Below are 18609 nucleotides of genomic sequence, written 5' to 3'. Positions count from 1 at the left end.
AAGAAACTCCAACCCCTTGTATACCCTCCCTTCTGATATAAAGAGACTAGTTGATCTCAATAGTTTTCGACACAACAGTCAAAAACAACTCTGCAAAGAAAGTTATCTCAGTCATGGGGAGGGTGTGTCTCTGAGGCCGGGAGAAATAAAAGCAGAATTTGAGGCAAATGAATTCTCCAGTTCTGAAGTAGAGTCTCCTTGCACAAGTGAATTTGGAATTCCTTGGATGGAATTCCATCTAGAAGAGTGGAATTTGGAAGATGAAACCTGACTTCTTGCAATCACTGTAAAAGACAGCAGAGAGGACGCCAGGCATCACACCAAGAATTTAAAATAAGATCATTAATATACCCAAAGGCATTAGGGAAGACGAGGATACTATAAAGCAGAAATAAGAGACCACATGGGAAAATACTTGGCATGAGAAAGTGTAATAATTCAGATAGAGAGCACGTGGATGGGGGAAACAGTAGATGGACAGAACCAGGAGTGAGACAGAGGGCTGGAAATTCAGGAGGAGAACTGCCCCCGAGCAGTGGGACAGCACAGATAGACACCACAGGGGAAGCGAAGACACACGGGGGATGAGATAGACTTGCTGAATCAAGATAAGAGGGGCTTGAGAAGGAGCGGCAATAGAGGAAAGAAGCAGATCAAGAATCAAAATTAAAATTTCAGATTTTAAGACTTCTCAAGTTCCAAACAGGATAAATAAGGAAAGCTCACATTTGGATGTCACAGTAAAATTTGAGAGCAACAATGATTTAAAAACTCTAAGTCTATCCAGAGGAAAAGTGATAAATAGATGATAGATACTGATGCACATGAGTTTGAGCAAGCTCCAGGAGTTGATGATGGATAGGAAAGTCTGGCGTGCTGCAGTCCATGGGGTCACAGAGAGTCGGACACAACTGAGTGACTGAACTGAACTGACTTGAGATACATATAGATAAATAGATACATATAAACGGATTCATATATACGTATGTTTGTACGTACACATACTTCTAAAAGAACAGAAGCCTGTTTGATACCAAACTGCCGTTGGCCACACCAGATGCAAAAAGACAATCAAGCAGTATTTTTTAAAATTACAGGAGAAAAAAGTTGGAAATGATTTTTGAGTAACCATGAAAATCGGTTCAGTCCCTGGGTTGGGAAGATCCCCTGGAGGAGGGCATGGCAAACCACTCCAATGTTCTTGCCCGGAGAATCCCATGGACACAGGAGTCTGGCAGACAACAGTCCATGGGGTCACAAAGAGTCGGACATGACTGAGGCAACTTGGTATGCACACGCAGCCATGAGAACACGTCCTCTCCGTCAAGGTCTTACTCTCTCCTTCACCCCCACATCCAGTCCCATGTCGAATCTCTCGATTCTACTTCCAGAAATATCTCAAAGGTAATCTCCCTGTTCTATTTCCAATGCTCAGACCCTATCTTATACCCAGGTAAGGAATCCTCTGACCGATGGGTTTTGAAGGCTTCTAACTGATTTTCTTGCATCCAGCCTCGCCTGGTCAACGCTGAGCACAGGTGACCTTGTCTTGTCATATCCGGTTTTGCTCTGATTTTCCAAATGAACAAAATTAAACCTAATTTTTTTATTTACTATATGAATCTTTTAGCAGAGCCAGTGTCAATAACCTCACGGAAATGCTTCCGAATGGCAACACATTCACGAGAGACACAGGAATCGTCTTCCCATGGAGGCATCCATCTCCATTAGGTCCTCTGCAAAGATAAGAGCGTTTCTGTAATAAACAAGGCCCAGTGCAGTGGAAACAGGAAGATCTGCCGGGTGGCCACTCATCTGCATGCAGGGGACACGAGAACACGGCAAAGGAGATGTTGTAAATCACCCGGGAGCCCATGACGGGGCCTCTCGGAAGGCCTGGCTCAGAATTATTAATTAAAGCTTCCTCAAGGCTGTTTTGTTTGCACATCAGTTGAGCTAAGCCACACTGGTATCCCTGTAAATAATAAGACAGCCCGATTAGGCCCAGTCATTAATTAAGTGTCTTCGCTGTGAATAAACAGTGAAATCTTTCAGTCTGAGAGGGCCTATGGCGCCGTGATAAATATGCAGCTGTTGACAGTCGTGGAACACAGCTTGACATCTTCATTCGTTAACCAGAGCTCCCTCCCCAGGGCCGGGCAGCTCATGTCATGGGGAAGATGACACTTCTGCCGCTTTTGGCCCCTAAACTGACACCATAGGCAAGTTTATGAACAACCTACATTGGGAATAAACAAAGGGGAAAACAGTCCAGACCCTTCACTGTGACCCACAACTGTCACATTTAATTGTCAGAGGCACTGGCATGCTTGAAGAACACAAATTTGGATAAAAGCAATCCAGTGCTTTACTTTTAGGAAAATGTCCAAGTTTGTTATTAAAAAAAAAAATGGGGGGTCCAATTGCAGACACCTTCAAAACTGTTAGCTGTTTTCTAACTTTTGTTTTTTATAGTTGCAGCAAATACCCCTAAACTGATGATAAATAATTGTGATTGTATAAATAATCACCACATTTACAACATTTGAAAAACAATCCTCTTTACAGCAAACACTCATAAATTTCCTTGTACTCATGTGCCTCTGGAAGTGCTTTGCAAACTCTAAAATACACACCACACAGAAGGTGTCAATTCTTTTTCATTGTAATCTCCCCATGAAGCCATAGTTGCTAATAGGGTTTAGAGTACAGTGTTAGTGAACCTAGCCAGCGTTCGAGAACCAAGGAATTCTCAAGTTCTCCCAATAATCACCTCCATCACCTCTATCCCAAGGCTGCCAAGGAAGTTGTATACAAGAGCCAGCATGATGGCGGAGAAGCACCAGCTTGTTAGGAATCATTCAAGGTCAGAAGAACTCTGAAACAAGTAAACAAACGAAAGCCGACAAAGAAAGGCCTGCCACGGCCAGTGGACCCAGGACATGTGTGGGGTGTTGGGGAACAATCAATCGACCTCTCGTCTCCTCTCTCAAGGAAACACTCTGAGACCTGACCTTCAGCCTGCACGGCTGCCTCAACCTGCAGGACATGGGTGGGCGCCTACCCCAGCTTCAGTGAGACTCCGCTTCACTGCTGACCACGTTATCCCAATGATGATAAAAACAACAGTGATACTAGCTCGTATTTATTTGAGTGTTTAATACTGTCCTGGCCACGTGTTCAGCACTTGTAATCCTTAGAGGGGGCCAAAGGGTAAAAAAAGGTGAGGTTGGTAGTTTATCCTTTTTATTAGTGAATAAACTCAAGGTTACAAATGCTTCTTAATTTCAAGAGCAGAATTTGAGTTGAGGCCTGTCTGACTTCAGAGCCTGCCTTACCTACCCTGTCTACCTACAGGCAGGGGCTCGGCAAGTTGAATACCTTTAATTTTATCTTATGGATAATAGAGGTGAATTACGATGCCTGCTTTACATGAATTTTGTACTTGACTCCCCTCACAAAAAAAAAAAAAAAAAAGGCAATTCAATTGTGCATGGAAGGTTTACTCACACTTCATTTGTGGCAATAAGTATAATGATTCACTATTTTACTGTCATTTTACTGGAATTAAACTCAGAAAGTTCTATTTTATGTGTTGCATCTCATTCTACTGCAGAGACAGTTGCCCCTTAAGCCTGGGCTGCTGGTATAAGCTCTCGAAGTTCCATTACATGGAGGGGGCGGGGGGGTGGGGGGTCAAGAAGGGTTTGGTTCCCCCATCTGGCTAACCAGGTAAAATCCCCCTTGCTAAATACTTCAGGACAGCTGCTCTGTATTTTTGCCCTAAGACATCCTCATTGGTAGGATCAATGAAAGCAAGACTTAAATTTCCATGACTATCCAAGGCATCAGAGGATATTCCATCTATAAACTCTCCTTGGAGTACTCCCTTCTCGCTGACTTCAACTGCACTTCACCCTGTTGTATTTTGCCCTTCTTGTGGTTAGGTAACAGCTGCTCAGCAGGCTTCTATAATTACAGGAATCTGAAGAAATATTTTTCACTCTCTAAACCCTTAAGGAGGGTGACATTCCTTTTCCTTAAAGCTGATCACCTCCAATGCAGAGACGCCTGAAGTCTCCCTCTGAAGATGCAAACTGAGATTTCAACCACTATAGGATGTTAGAAAAAAATGTATCACCAGACTTTTTTTTTTCTTAATTTGGATTTTTCCCATGTGTGTAAGTCCATTTTTGTCTAGGCACATGTTGGTGCGCTGTCCGTGTCCCACATCTAAAAAGCGGGTTTTAACCAGTAGAATCCACACACTTTCCAAGAACATAGACTGACCCCAAGGTTTCTCATCTGCTTGCACTAATGGGTTTCCTTGTCACGTCCCTCTAAGAGTCAGTAGCCCCAGACACAGAAGGTATATACCCAACCTAAACACCGAGAGTTCCGGATTATATTCTTCACACAGCATCCCGGCACGTAGCCAGCAGTCTGTTATAGATGACAGTATTTAATCTACAGAGTTTCCCATCTACAGGATGGATATTGGGAGGAACTGGATATCACAGCAAAGTCAGACAGTTTATGAACTCTTCTTTTTTGAGAGACACAATTTCTTCCCGGGGAACATACAGAGCACAGAATAAGAGGTAGGTTTCCTTTACCATTTAGTTTGGGTTCACATTTCACATCTCAAAACACAAGAAGAAAGGGGTTCCAATGTTATTTGACCCAGTCCTCACTCCAATTCTCCTGGCATTTATCTCTCTTGGGTATGAAAAGCTTCTTTTGAAGTCAGAACTCCAGGCATGAAGGAAGAAGGAATTCGTCAAGAGAATTGAATTTGGAAAGATTAAAATGTAGAGTTTTAATATAGCTGTAGCTGACACATGTCAAGGAGATAAAAGGAAGATTTTGGATTCTAAGAACACTGCCAGAACTATGAAGCACTACTTTTAAAATACATATGATTTTGATTGAAATTTGTAGGGAAAAAAAATCAATATAATCAACCACTCTAGTAGGTAGATGCATTGAGTAAATGTACGTTGTCCTACAGTGTTCATTTTTTAAATGAGAAAAGAAAACAAGCTTTCACTGAAAACATTTCAGATGTATTTTCTAACACGGGATATTTCTAAGTATACTCAGCCTAGAGAATCTGCCCCCTCCAATTATATCCAGAGCCATTGTCATGCTGTGAGGCGAGCAGAAGTAACACAGCTTAGATTAGGAGTAGACCTTCCTACTTGGTACCACTGTTTTCCAATTAGGACCAATTAGCTTTCACTTAACACTGACCCCTGTTTGCCAATTAGGAAATTAGGAACAGGGCGGAAACCCCCAGGAAAGTCCCGCCCATGTGAAAGTATTGACCAATGAAATTGCTTTGCAAACGTGTAACCAATCCGCTTCTCACCCTATAAATTTGTGTAACAGCTTGGGCTCGGGGCTCTCTGACCTGCACCACTGCGTTGGTTGCGGGCGGAGAGTCCTGGCTCGAGTCAGTAATAAACTTCCCTTCCTGCGAGTTGCATTGTCTTGGAGGCCTTCTCTCTTCCCGCTCAGGGATTCGGACATCGGGCATAACAATGCAAAGCATCTTATTAACTTTAAATTAAAGTTGATAAGTTATGCCCACTTACCAACACAGTTACCATCAGATATCAGAGCCTAAGAGGTTTGAATACATAAAAATTTGGAAATGATCAATCTCTCTACAAAAAAGAACAATTATATTAAAAATCTACTCATGTAGAAAAGAAAGATGAAGTTCTGAGAGATTCATTTCAACATTTATCCCTTCTCACACTCAACTCTCTAAATTACAGAACGTGTTTTAAGGGTGTTGCCCTCAAGTATACATATGCCAGTGCAGGTATACATAAGAGACAGATTCGATCCCTGGGTCAGGAAGATTCCCTGGAGGAGGGCATGCCAATCCATTCCATACTCTTGCTTGGAGAATCCCATGGACAGAGAAACCTGGCAGCCTATAGGGTTGCACAGAGTCGGACACGCCTGAAGCGACTTAGCACACACACACCATCAAGTAGAAATTCCTTTATGAATATGATAGAAAGCCATTGCCAGCAACTCTAGGCAGCTTGTGTTTTCCAAATCTAAAGTAATCCTGAGATGTCTTCAGAACAAGTTTGCCCTGGGTTTTCTGATCAGATGTGATTATAAGGAAAGTTCAGATCCTAGAAAGTTTTTAGAATGTCAAGTAGCATGTTAATTATTATTATTATTAACCATGAAGTAGTCACCAGAAGAATGAGGTTCCAGCTCAATAAATATTTTTGTTACTTCATCAACTTGCTGATTAATAAATTATGATTGCCAGATTAAAATCTTAAAGTTGATATTATCCTTCAGAAAAAAAAAAAACACAATAAAACAGAGATGTAAGTCACTCTCTCCCATGCTCATTATAAATGTATACAAAAGACATCAAGGGAGAAATGATCTTAGGGAGAAGCGATGGATTCCACTTTGTCCAGAGGAGGCATTCAAGAAGACATTGGCAGCTTGCAGTCTGCTGGTCTCTTCTTTTCTGGAAGCTCAGAAAAGCATTGCAGGTTAGGTGTGTGGGCTCCTGATTACTGGGCATTGATGGTGACTGGCACCATAAGAGCTGATGAGGTCACCCAGCCAACAGGTATAAACAGGAAAGACATGAGGACCTGACTACCCTCCTGAGATGGTCAGAGGGGAGAAACCAGATAGGAGAGCCAAAGGCAACAGCTGTGCCACGGCATCAAGGAAAAGGAGGGTATTGATTAGGAAAGAAAGCTCCATTGTGTTTAAGGTTTCTGGGAAGTCGAACAAGAAGAACAGTGAAGATCGACCATTGAGCTGAAGATCGACCATTGAAATTAAAAAAATAAAAAAGAAAAGGTCATTGGTGGCAAATAATTTGGTGAAAGCAAAGCGAAGTCTCTGGCTAAGATAGAGATTAGGAAAGAAGTGGAAACAGAAAGCATAACAGCTCTTTTGACACTTTTGGTTGTGGAGAGAAAGAACAGATGCTTGAGGGGATGTGATGACCAAGGGAGGTTCAATGCTGTTTGTTATGAAGATCAAGGAATATAAGGGATTGAGATACTTTGAAAAGAAGCAAGAGATGGGGTTCAGAGGTAAAATGTCTGGCCATGCACTTTGCAAAATGGGAGCGTAGTTATTACACCTACTCTACAGGAAAGCAAACAGACAAAAGAATCTGATGCTCCAGAGAAAGTAGAACATGGATTCAATTCCTAGTCCTTGGGCAAGCTCCTTTATTTAGGGTAAAGATGACTATACTTACTGTAACGAGATGAGATGAGATCTGAATGGGGCAAGCGTGAAGTGCCTGGCACCCAGGGAGCACCCTAGATCTTGCCATGGTGCTAGTGGGACAGTGCTTTGAGAAACTCATGTCCACCGAGTCGGTGATGCCATCCAACCATCCCATCCTCTTCGTCCCTTCTCCTCCTGCCCTCAATCTTTCCCAGCACCAGGGTCTTTTCCAATAAGTTGGCTCTTCACATCAGATGCCAAAGTACTGGAACTTCAGCTTTAGCATCAGTCCTTCCAATGAATATTTCAAGACTGATTTCCTTTAGGATAGACTGATTAGATCTCCTTGCACTCCAAGGGACTCTCAAAAGTCTTCTACAGCACCATAGCTCAAAAGCATCAGTTCTTCAGTGCTCAGCCTTCTTTAAGGTCTAACTCTCACATCCACACATGACTACTGAAAATACCATAGCTTTTATTATACAGACCTTTGTTGGCAAAATGATGTCTCTGCTTTTTATTAAACAGGATAATAAAGGGATATTAAGAACATCTCTATGTTCACAGATTTGATAACTTATATGAAATTGATGAACATCTTCAGATACAACAGTCCCCCTGTTTCAGTGATATCACATTGTATCTCTATTTTTTCTCTAATGTGTCTGCTGGATCCTCTTCTTTATGCTCCATTTACAAATGTAAATTTTTCTAAAGTTTGGCTTAGTACCAACCACTTAGGGAGGTATATTGACAGGTTTTTCCAGTGAGTGACTTTCCTTGAGTTTCCATCCTCAGCCCTTCCCTTCCCTCTGTAATATCAGGTCTCACTTATCTCACTATCAGAATTATAACTGTCAGTTCTATGGAGAGAACGTGTCTTCATATATCTATATCTTTCATAACCAAAGTCCCAGCTTTAGATTTCCATCTGCCTGAAGGCTACTTCTACCAGAGCAGTCCACCGCTATCTCAGCTTAAGAGTCTATAAGCTAAACTCATCTTTCTTCCCTTCAGCTCCTTCGGACACTCTCAGGATGCCTGAAAACAGTTCATTGGGCTGTTTTTCACCAACATGAAAGTCTAAAATTTCAGATAAAATCACTCTTCCTTTTAAATCTCCCCTTAGTTTTGAAGTCCTGGACACTATTTCTTTCTAATGACCCTGAAATCTACCTCATTTTGTTTCTTTTGCTTCTGGTTCAGGATTTCATCTTTCATTGGACAAATTCAACAGTATCCTAAAATGTCTTCCTGCTTTTTGATTCTCCTTGCACAGATTTATCCAAGAACCAAGTCCCAGAGCTAGAGAGAAGTGACATTTTCAGAAACTGAAGTTCATTTGGTATGGCTGGATTATCTCATTCAGCCTCCTTTTCCGCCTAGGTCATGCTCATACCCTAGCACCTGATTTTTGCATCTTCATTTTTGTTAACTTGGAATAAGCTTCAGAACTTACTTTTGAATAACCAGTTTTCTATGTCCCTCTTATATAATGGAAGTTAATAATAAGCAACTTTCTCTCCAATGAAATGATTTGGGTAGGAAGAATATATCACAATTCTAGTGAATATGTCACAATTCTAGTGACTGTCATTAAAAATTGTACATCTCACTGACTTGAATATATGAATGCCTTTGCATCTAGTGATCCAACAGGCAATTGATTTTACCTTTAGTTGAGCTCTTGGTTTCTTCTTTACATATGATGGCACCTAATAGAGATATTTATGTTTGCCCAATGAATTTCATTGATCACCTCTTCCTCCATCACAACCCTGAAGGGTCAGGTCATCTTTATTTCCTTAGAAGTCATAAGGATAAGTTAAAATATTATCTTTTTAACTGAATCCCAGATATTAATAGCATCTGTGCCCTTAGCTTTCGTTGAGTGTTATCAGCTAGGGGGTCTGTGGGAGGCATGAAAAAACGGTAAAGGTATTATTCATCCCTCCAGATCCTCACAGAGTGGTGAGGCTGCCCGTGGTCTAGCTGCATCCTTTTACTGAAGAGGGCATCTCCTCTTGATGGCCCACGTCCCCTCAACATCTCCATCCCCCCAGGTTCCAGCACCCACTTCCTCTCTTCGTTTTTCTGTCCTAAAGCAATCGTGGTTCTATCCACTGTTATGGTCTTGCTGAACTACACTACTCCTTGTGATCTTGTTGGCACAAAACTTTCTTTATACCTTTGAAAATAATCCCTTTATTAAGTATCCCTCAAATACCAAATGTGACTCTGCTGTATGCTTTCTTTAGTCTTCCCACGTGACTCAGCCGTAAAGAATCCACCTGTCAAGGAGACACGCATTTGATCCCTGGGTCAGGAAGATCCCCTGGAGAAGGAAACAGCAACCCACTCTAGTATTCTTGCCTGGAGAAGCCCATGGATAGAGGAGCCTGGTGGACACAGTCCAGGGGGCTACAGTCCCGACACAAAAGAGTTAGACATGACTGAGCGACTGAACACAGTACATGCTTCCCCTGGGGACCCAGATGGATTCACTGACTTGCTATTAATATATGGCTTTATGTCATTTACTTAACTTCTATCGGCCTCAGGTTCATTATTGGTAGAGTAGGAGTCATATTTTTTCAGACCTATCTTTCAGAATTTTTGTGAAAAACAAACAAAGATAACAATGCATTCTAAGAGCAGGAAACTCAAAACTCCACATAATTACAGCCAGATAAGTGTAGTATCATAAAAGTACATGTTTGCATAAACAAAATGGGAAATACAAAAGGCAAATTGGAGAACATGCTTGCCATATAAACAATAAAGACATTTTTAAATATCTAAAATGAGCTCTCATAAATCAGTGTTATAAAAGAGAAAATGAACCCAATAGAAAAATGGCTAACTGTAGTCAATAGGAGAGAAAAAACAAATGTATTTAGTATTATTTAAAGATGCTCAACTATACACCAAGTAAAAAGAAGTACAAATTAAAATCACAATGAAAAAAAAAAAAAAAAAATAAAATCACAATGAAATTTTTTTTTAATCCATCGAAATGAAAAAGATCAAAAAGTAGGATAATACATTCCTCTGACTAGGGTATTGGGAAATCAGAACTCGAATACTTCATTGACAGGAATATAAATTGGTACAACCTCTTTGGAGTGAAATTTAACAGTATGCAATAAAATTAAAAAGTGCTCACATCCTCTGGGCCAGCCATTCCACTTTCAGAAATTAATTTTCTAGGTGTACTTATGCGACTGAACAAAGATACAAGATCCCCTTTAGAAGGGAATGGCAACCCACTCCAGTATTCTTGCCTGGAGAATCCCATGGGCAGAGGAGCCTGGCGGGCTACCGTGTATAGGGTCGCAAAGATTCAGCATGACTGAAGTGACTTAGCATGTAGAGCTATTCATGACAACATCACTTACAAACTCACAGGTGAAAAACAACCTCAGTTTCCATCAGGGTGGGGCTACTGTCGACCTTTGACACCAGAGCCCGGATAAGCTGGAATGAATTTTCCCAGTCCCTTCCTCGCAAAGCTTCTGGATCAGGGCTCACCAAGAGAGACGTGCGGGGCGAGCAGAGCGGAAGAGCGGCTCTGGGCGTGTGCAGGCGGCTGCGTGCGGGTGGCCTGCATGCCACGTGCGGGTGCGGGCCACTCACAGGAGTCACAGCAGGCCCAGCGCAGCCCCTGCAGATCCGCCGCTTTACCCTCCGCAGGTTCAGCGCACCCCAGCCAAGGGCAAGCTTGGCTCTGTGGTAAGGGGCGCCAGCTTAGCTCCAGTTCCCCTGAATGGTGAGCAACGGAGGTGGTGAGAGAAAGACATGGCTTCACTTTATCTTCACGGCTTCCAGATTGTTCTTGGTGCACTCTTGAACCTTGGTCTTGCCAACCCCCCTGACTTCAGATCCAGTACCACTGGTGGAGTCCACAGACTTCACAGGCTGCCTAACTGACCTCCAGGTCCAATTCTTCTAGATCACTTACGATGGCCCTGCTCCTCTCTTCAAACCCTACCTGATGCAGTTGGTTAAGGAAACCACGAGGATGGTATAGACATCAGAAATGACGAGGTGGTTCTATATTTGAACATAAAGCAACACCCAAGACATCATTGAGTAAGCAAAGTGATGCTCAGAAAAATGTATACTGTGTGCTACCCTTAGGTTTAAAACACGGGAGGGAACTTCCCTGGCAGTCCAGTGGTTAAGACTCCGTGCTTCACATGCCGGAGGTACAGTCCACATTTCTGTGTGTTTGTGCTAAGTCGCTTCAGTCGTGTCCGACTCTTTGAGACACTATGCACTGTAGCTCACCAAGCTCCTCTGCTCATGGGATCCTCCAGGCAAGAATACTGGAGTGGGTTGCCATGCCCTCCTCCAGGGGATCTTCCTGACCCAGGGATCGAACTAGCGGCTGCCTGCATTTCTTGCATTGCAGGCGGATTCTTTACCCACTAAGCCACCTGGGAAGTCCTTAGGTCTCTGGTCAGGGGACTGAGATCCCACATGCTGGGCAGTAGGGTCAAAATGTTTTTTTTAAGAAAAGGGAAAATACGCTCATACTCAACAGTAATACCTACATATGCCTGCCAATCATGGACTAGCACTGGAAAGACACATTAAAAAAATATAAGAACTCTCTTCTGGGGAAAAGAACTGACGGTGACAGGGAGGGTAAGATTTTGCTGTATATCTTTTGTACCATTTGATTTTTTTCCCCCGTGAACTTGCGCTAATTTTTTAAATAATAAAAATAACATTGAAAAATTGCAATAGCTCACTGACATCTCATGGCATGACTCTCCTGAGCCTGAGAGGTGTTCTGTAAACACTGACCTCCCTGCACTGCTTATAGAGCGTGTCTCTCACCTCACAGTCTATGGAGATTCACCCGTGTGTCTTTCCTTGCTGAAATGAGAGGCTGCTCTGAGCAGTGCTGCAGACGCAATGAACAGGATAGATCAGAACATGAGCAGGTGTGCGTTTATGCTAGTCAATCTGGGGGGCAATGGACCAGCGAAAGATACGGACATTGCTGTGCATAAGTTTAATTGTTGAAACAGAAAGGAAAGAGATATGCAATACCTTATTGTTGAAGACGGGAAGAAAGAGAGGACCTCCTTAAGTGCAACCAGGCTGCAGGCTGGGGAGAAATATTCCCTCTGGCTGTCAGCTTTCTGTATTTTACTTCAGTTTCCTTGAAAAGAGGAAGTTTGACACACTCTGTGGAAATTTGAAATACTATAACAACGAAAATCTCAAATGTTGAATTTTGCCTTATAGCTAAAATATTTAAGAAATATCAGTATGTAGTGTATGTGTATATGTTATGTGTGTGTGTGTGTGTGTGTGTACTCTAGAGCCTTAGGAATACATCTTTTAAAATAAAAATAAAAAGAGTTTCCCCAGAAGCCACAGTGAGGAGGATATGCAATCTGGTTTAATGTATACAGGCAAAAAAAAAAAAAAAAATATATATATATATATATATATTTATGGCAGGTTATAAATTTTGAGAAATATTCACACACAAATATAAAATTCTCTGGTAAAAATATAACTTAAAAAACTCATTCCTTTGAACAAGGCATATTTTTGGCTAAGTGGTTGTAGGAATAAAAGTCATATGTTACAGGCTGCAGGCAGAGAAAACTAAACTGTCCTCCCACACTCTTGTGGCTTTGAAAAGTTGCTCGCTGTTTTCAGACCCCTCTCTGAATTACTCCGATGAGACTTCAGCAGCGCGACCCCAGGACTCCAGGGCATTTCTCCTCCCTCCATCTCCACTGAGATGCCCCCGCCCCCACAAAGAGAGTGAGACTGCGTTTGAAGGGAAACAATAGAGTAAATGGACTCTGGAGATGCACAGGGAAGAAGGAAAGACAGACAGAGAGGAAGACTTCGGCCTCAGAAGCAGTTAACAATTAGCGAAATTACCGGCAATCACAAAAGGCCACTGCACTGGTTTCCTATCTGCTTTCAAGGCTTCTGCTCCAGCCTGTCTTGACCCATGGCTGCAAAGTGAATAGCAGAAGAGTGATATTTCAGAAATGAAGCAAAAATCCTTTCAGACACCTATAATACTATAATTGTTCTCTATACGAATACTGTAACTTTAAGAGCCAAGTGTTCAGCGGTCTTTGATTCCAGGACATCTAAATAGAACAGTGTGTTGTCTTCAGGGAGGGATGCCTGCTGGCTTAGTGGTAAAGAATCCACCTGCAATGCAGGAGATGCAGGTTTGATCCCTGAATCTGCATTGGGAAGATCCCCTGGAGAAGGAAGTGACAACCCACTCCAGTATTCTTGCCTGGGAAATCCCATGGACAGGGAAGCCTGGCAGGTCACAGTCCAGGGGGTCACAAAGAGTCGGACAGGACTTAGCAATTAAACAGTGACGTACACTCCAAACCTCACATCCAAAGACACCAAAATAACTACTAATTTAGAGCGAACAAAGCTCATCAATACATAACTGTCATCCCTTTTAGACCAATGTGTGTTTCCTATGTTGATTAGTCCTGGCAAACAGGACATCAAGCTTTCTAGGGGGAGCTCTCCTTTTGAAATATCGGTTGGTCTGAGAGTGTTTGAGAAAATAAACAAAAGCATTTGCCTGGCTGGGATGCCTACTTATTTTTCATCACTCACGAACATCACAATCATTATAATTGCCAGGCATTTACAGACCACCTTTCCTCCCCAATCAGCTCATAAATGGTTTTGCAAATGGATTAGAAACAGCAGAGATATGGATCACTTCACACAGCACCAAAGTACAGTCACCTCAAAGGGAAGCTGGGGAACCACGGTATAAATCAGGATAACATTGGTGAAGGTTTAGGACCGACCGTAAAGAATGGCTTATTAGCTTGAAGCCATGGGGAATATTAGGTAAACAGAGGACGTTCCGTTCCCTTGGCCGCAAGGTCACCGTGGCCTCGTTGGTTGTGGTCTGAGGTTAATGAATCTTGCTTCCAGTTGGCAGTGGTGTTTGTCTTCTGGAAGGAGACTGATCAAGCCAGGGCAGGGGTTTCCTGGCTTCTCTGAGTCTTGCCAGCTGGGAGGCACAGATCCAGGAGAGGGATCCTGGGCTCAGGTGACATGACTAAAGGACCTTTGGATGCTCACAGATTCAGCAGAGCCCAGGCACCTGCTTTCCAGTGCCTTCTGCAAAGACAGTGTGGGTACTTTCCTACAGGGTCCGAAAACATGACCCACATTGTTCTTGTGCAAAACCCTGTCAGGCTCATCAGCCCCGGGTGCCTCACTGGGGAGTTATCAGTGTAACTTGGAGAGTATTTGCTGTTGATATTAAAAATCGCCTCTAAGTCCTAGAGTCTGTCATACAGAGGTATGCATGCATGCATGCTAAGTCGCTTCAGTTGTGTCCGACTCTGTGCGACCCTATGGACCCACCAGGCTCCTCTATCCACAGGATTCTCTAGGCAAGGATACTGGGGTGGGTTGCCATTTCCTTCTCCAATACAGAGGTAAGTAAGTCAGAAAAAGGAACGCAAATACCATATGTTAATGCCTACATGTGAAATCTAGAAAAATGGTACAGATGAACCTATTTGCAGAGCAGGAAGAGACACAGAGACATAGAGAACTGGCGTGTGGACGTGGGGGCAGGGGAAGGAGAGGGTGGGACGAATCAGAGGGTGATATTGACAAATATACGCTGCCAGGTATGAAAGAGACAACCAGGGGGGTGCTGACATACAGCACAGGGAGCTCAGGTCGGGGCGCTGTGATGACCTTGAGGGATGGGATAGGGGACGTGGAAGGCAGGTCCAAGAGGGGGTGCATGCATATTTATGGCAGATTCACTTCACTGTACCGTCGAAGCTAACACAACTTTGCAAAGCAATTATACTGCAATAAAAAAGATAGAAATAAGAAATGCAATCGCCTCTAGAGACGGTGTCAGGAGACGTTCTCCTGAGTCTCCCCATCTCCTGCGAGCCCTGCCAACCCCCCTAAAGCAGTGTGTGAGAAGAACTAAGAAACTCCTGTCAGTCTTGCTTTGCAGAGACAGATACTCAATCTGTGTTACCTCGTCCGCGGCTATTAGAAGTGAATTTCCTCAGGGCAGTTATGAGAGATGCCAATGTTTAATGAGACTTGTCCTTGATACTTACGATATATAGGTGGAGACCTTCCTCGGAGGGATTCGGTGAATTGTGCTGGAAGGTTTCACGGTTTCTCACCGCGTATTTATAATGGTTGTAAGGAGCAGTAGCACATACACACAGAGGAAACACATATTTTAGAAAATATTCTGGAAACTCTAAAGGTAGCTGTGCTGGTACCCAGCAAGTAGAGGAAGTCAGCTCGGTGCTCGTCAGATACAGAGACTCGTGTTAACAAGCAGATTCTGAAGCATTCCGTCTGGGGTAAGGACCAAGGTTCTGCATTTCTGTTGTTGTTCAGTTGCTCACTTGTGTCTGACTCTTTTTGACCCCATGGACTGCAGCACACCAGGCTCCTCTGGCTTTCACCATCTCTCGAAGTTTGCTCGAACTCATGCCCACCGAGTCAATGATGCCATCCAGCCATCTCATCCTCTATCATCCCCTCTCCTCCTGCCCTCAATCCTTCCTAGCATGAGGGTCTTTTCCAATGAGTTGGCTCATTGCATCAGGTGCACAAAGTATTGGAGCTTCAGCTTCCTCATCGGTCCTTCCAGGGAACATTCAGTGAATGGACTGGCTTCTGATGATATCTGGTTCTCACCTCGAAGTTCCTGCCCTGAAGGTGTGGACCGGGTGTCTGTTCTGAGGGCCAGCACAACAGCCCCCGAGAAGCAGGTAAATAAAGAGCTGCTGCGGCTGTTCCTGGAATTTCAAGACATGCTCCCTCCTAGGTGTGACATGACTGAGAACTGGAAGTGACAAAGTTGCACATCACTTGCATTTCTGATCAAGCCTATGTTATCTTTCGAGGCTGCGATGTCTTCCTCTTCATAAAAACACCCTGATGTTCGGGCGTCACTGTTGAGAGCTCCTAAACAGGGTTTCTCTGGTGGTTCAGTGGCAAAGACCCTGCGGCCCCTATGAAGGGGGCCCGGGTTCCACCCCTAGCTGGGGAACGGTCTCCTGCCTGGTGCGATGAGGATTCTTCGTGCCGCAGTTTAGACCTGGCAAAGCCAAATAAACTAAATTTTAAAACAGAAGAATGCTTATATCAGAGGCCATCTCTTGCACATGAAACCCGGAAATAATGGCCTGAAACTCATCTGAACTGCCGTTTCAGGGTACAGCTTGTTAGTATCTTCCTCCTCGGCTCTCCAGTTTCATCGCAGAAGCCCTTTGTTGATGTGCCCCACCAAGAAGAGCCAGAAAATGTCTTGTTTACTGCCTCAGAACTTCCTCCCACTACCTTCATCCCAGAACTCAAACAGAGAACTAAACAGCCCTGTAGTTTATGTGGAAGAATGAAATTAGCCTCAATTATTTTCTTAACGGGGAGGAAAGAGGAAAGTCAAAACCCTCCCCTGCTGTAGCAAGCCAAAGTGTGGGGTGATAAACAGCCTTTCTTCCGCAATGTACTTCGCTGAAGTTCAAAGTTGTTTTGTTATCACCCAAGATCCCCCCGAGGAATCCTATAGTTTGGCAGCAAATGCTATTTGCATTTGCTCATTGAACCACTCTCCGGTTTCCTGCAGGAGAGCTTCAAAAGACCCTTGTGTGGTACAGGAGCTAATGACTGCACTCCCTGGGAGCCCGCTCAGAAAACATCTTCCCTGCAATGACTTGCAAAAGCTCACAGCCTACCACTTGGAAAAGTCTCAGATGTGATAATTAGAGCAATAGGCATTTTCATATGACGAGGAGGCATACCTCAGTGACCGGTGTTCCAAATTCTTGTATTTCAGCATACAAAATACAGAGCCCTCACGGAAGAGCACCTACCTGCATAACATAAGGCCAGCCTGGGATTTAAGAGGGATGTCAAACAGCTTTCTGAAGTACTCGTACCAACTTTGGAACTCATGTCTTTCAGGCCAAAAGCTCATGATTCAGTACAGCAGCACAATACTGCAGAAAGAGCATTTTCTATACAGCAGAGACCAGAGTCGAAAACTACTCTCTGCTCTCTAGCTTTCCAGCAGTGTGCTCTCAAAGAAGCTATCTAACCTCGCTCCATCTCTGTAACGTCATCTCTAAAATGCGGGTAATAGTACGATAAGATCTATTTCACTGAAAGGATTGAATGAAATACAAAAAAAAAAAAAGTTTCTTGGGACTTCCTTGGTGGTCCAGTGGTTAAGACTCTACCCTTCCACTGCATGGTCCACAGGTCTGATCCCTGGTTGAGGAACTAAGATGCCATGCACATGCCTCTTGGTGCAGCAAAAAAAATACATTAACAATAAATAAATAAGTTTCTTACACAGTGTATGTAGTCTCAGAGGAAGTTCCCTTGCTTTCCAACCCTGGACCTCTTCATAATTATTTTAAATTCTTAAAAGAATAAAATAAAAAGCTGAGACAGAAATGAAGCAATGCGGTCATATTAATCTAAAGGCCAATGGATGTGTGTTAAGAAAAAATAAGTTGCCTCTACCTAGTGATATAAATGATGGAGAATTTAAGAGAAACATCAGGTGTCACTCTCTTGGAGCGTGTGACATTTGTTTGTCTTGTTTTGATCTTTTTAGAGCTGGAAATCATCATAAGGTGATCTAGCACAAAGGTGTCCTTCAAAAAATCAAAAACTTGGGGGAGGAGCCAAGATGGCGGAGGAGTAGGACGGGGAGACCACTTTCTCTCCTACAAATTCATCAAAAGAATATCTAAACGCAGAGCAAACTTCACAAAACAACTTCTGATCGCTAGCTGAGGTCATCAGGCGCCCAGAAAAACAGCCCATTGTCTTCGAAAGGAGGTAGGACAAAATATATAAGATAAAAAGTGAGACAAAAGAGCTAAGGACGGAGATCCGTCCTGGGAAGCGAGTCTTTGGAGGACGTTTCCAGACACCGGGAAACCCTCGCACTGGCGGGCCTGGGGGAAGTGTTTGAATCTAGGAGGGCAACCTGACTGGGAGGGAAACAATAAATAAAACCCACAGATTACGTGCCTAAAAGCAACTCTCAGCAGAAAAGTGCCCCAGACACCCGCATCCGCCACCAGCAAGTGGGGGCGGCACGGAGAGGAGCAGGCGGCATTGCCTGGGGCAGGGTCCGGGCCTGAGTGCCCTGAGGACAATCGGAGGGAGCTTTTGTGAGTTGCCGGCTTGAACTGTGGGAGAGCAGGGAAGAGAGAGAAAATTGACCGGCCCGAACTCGCTGCCGGCCGTTCGCGGAACGGGGGGACCGAGAGAGTCCGGAGAGGGGCTCGCAGACTGCGGACCGGCCCGGACCCGCCGGAGGCGGGAGCAGGTCGCGGCGAG

General features: G+C 43.7%; 1 long non-coding RNA gene across 1 annotated transcript in view; it reads right to left on the bottom strand.

The window, feature by feature from the left end:
- Window positions 1-15683, bottom strand: part of LOC122684445 — a 41934-nt gene extending 26251 nt beyond the window's left edge. The window contains exons 1-3 of the long non-coding RNA XR_006338041.1: window positions 15354-15683; window positions 13147-13223; window positions 12295-12406 (exon numbers count right to left, since the gene is read on the bottom strand). This is a non-coding gene — a long non-coding RNA (uncharacterized LOC122684445). The remainder of the gene's footprint in view (window positions 1-12294; window positions 12407-13146; window positions 13224-15353) is intronic.
- Between the last annotated feature and the right edge of the window lie 2926 nt (window positions 15684-18609).

Source organism: Cervus elaphus, chromosome 26, assembly GCF_910594005.1.
Source record: "Cervus elaphus chromosome 26, mCerEla1.1, whole genome shotgun sequence".
NCBI classification, from domain to species: domain Eukaryota; kingdom Metazoa; phylum Chordata; class Mammalia; order Artiodactyla; family Cervidae; genus Cervus; species Cervus elaphus.
This window is presented reverse-complemented; position numbering and strand designations above follow the sequence as displayed.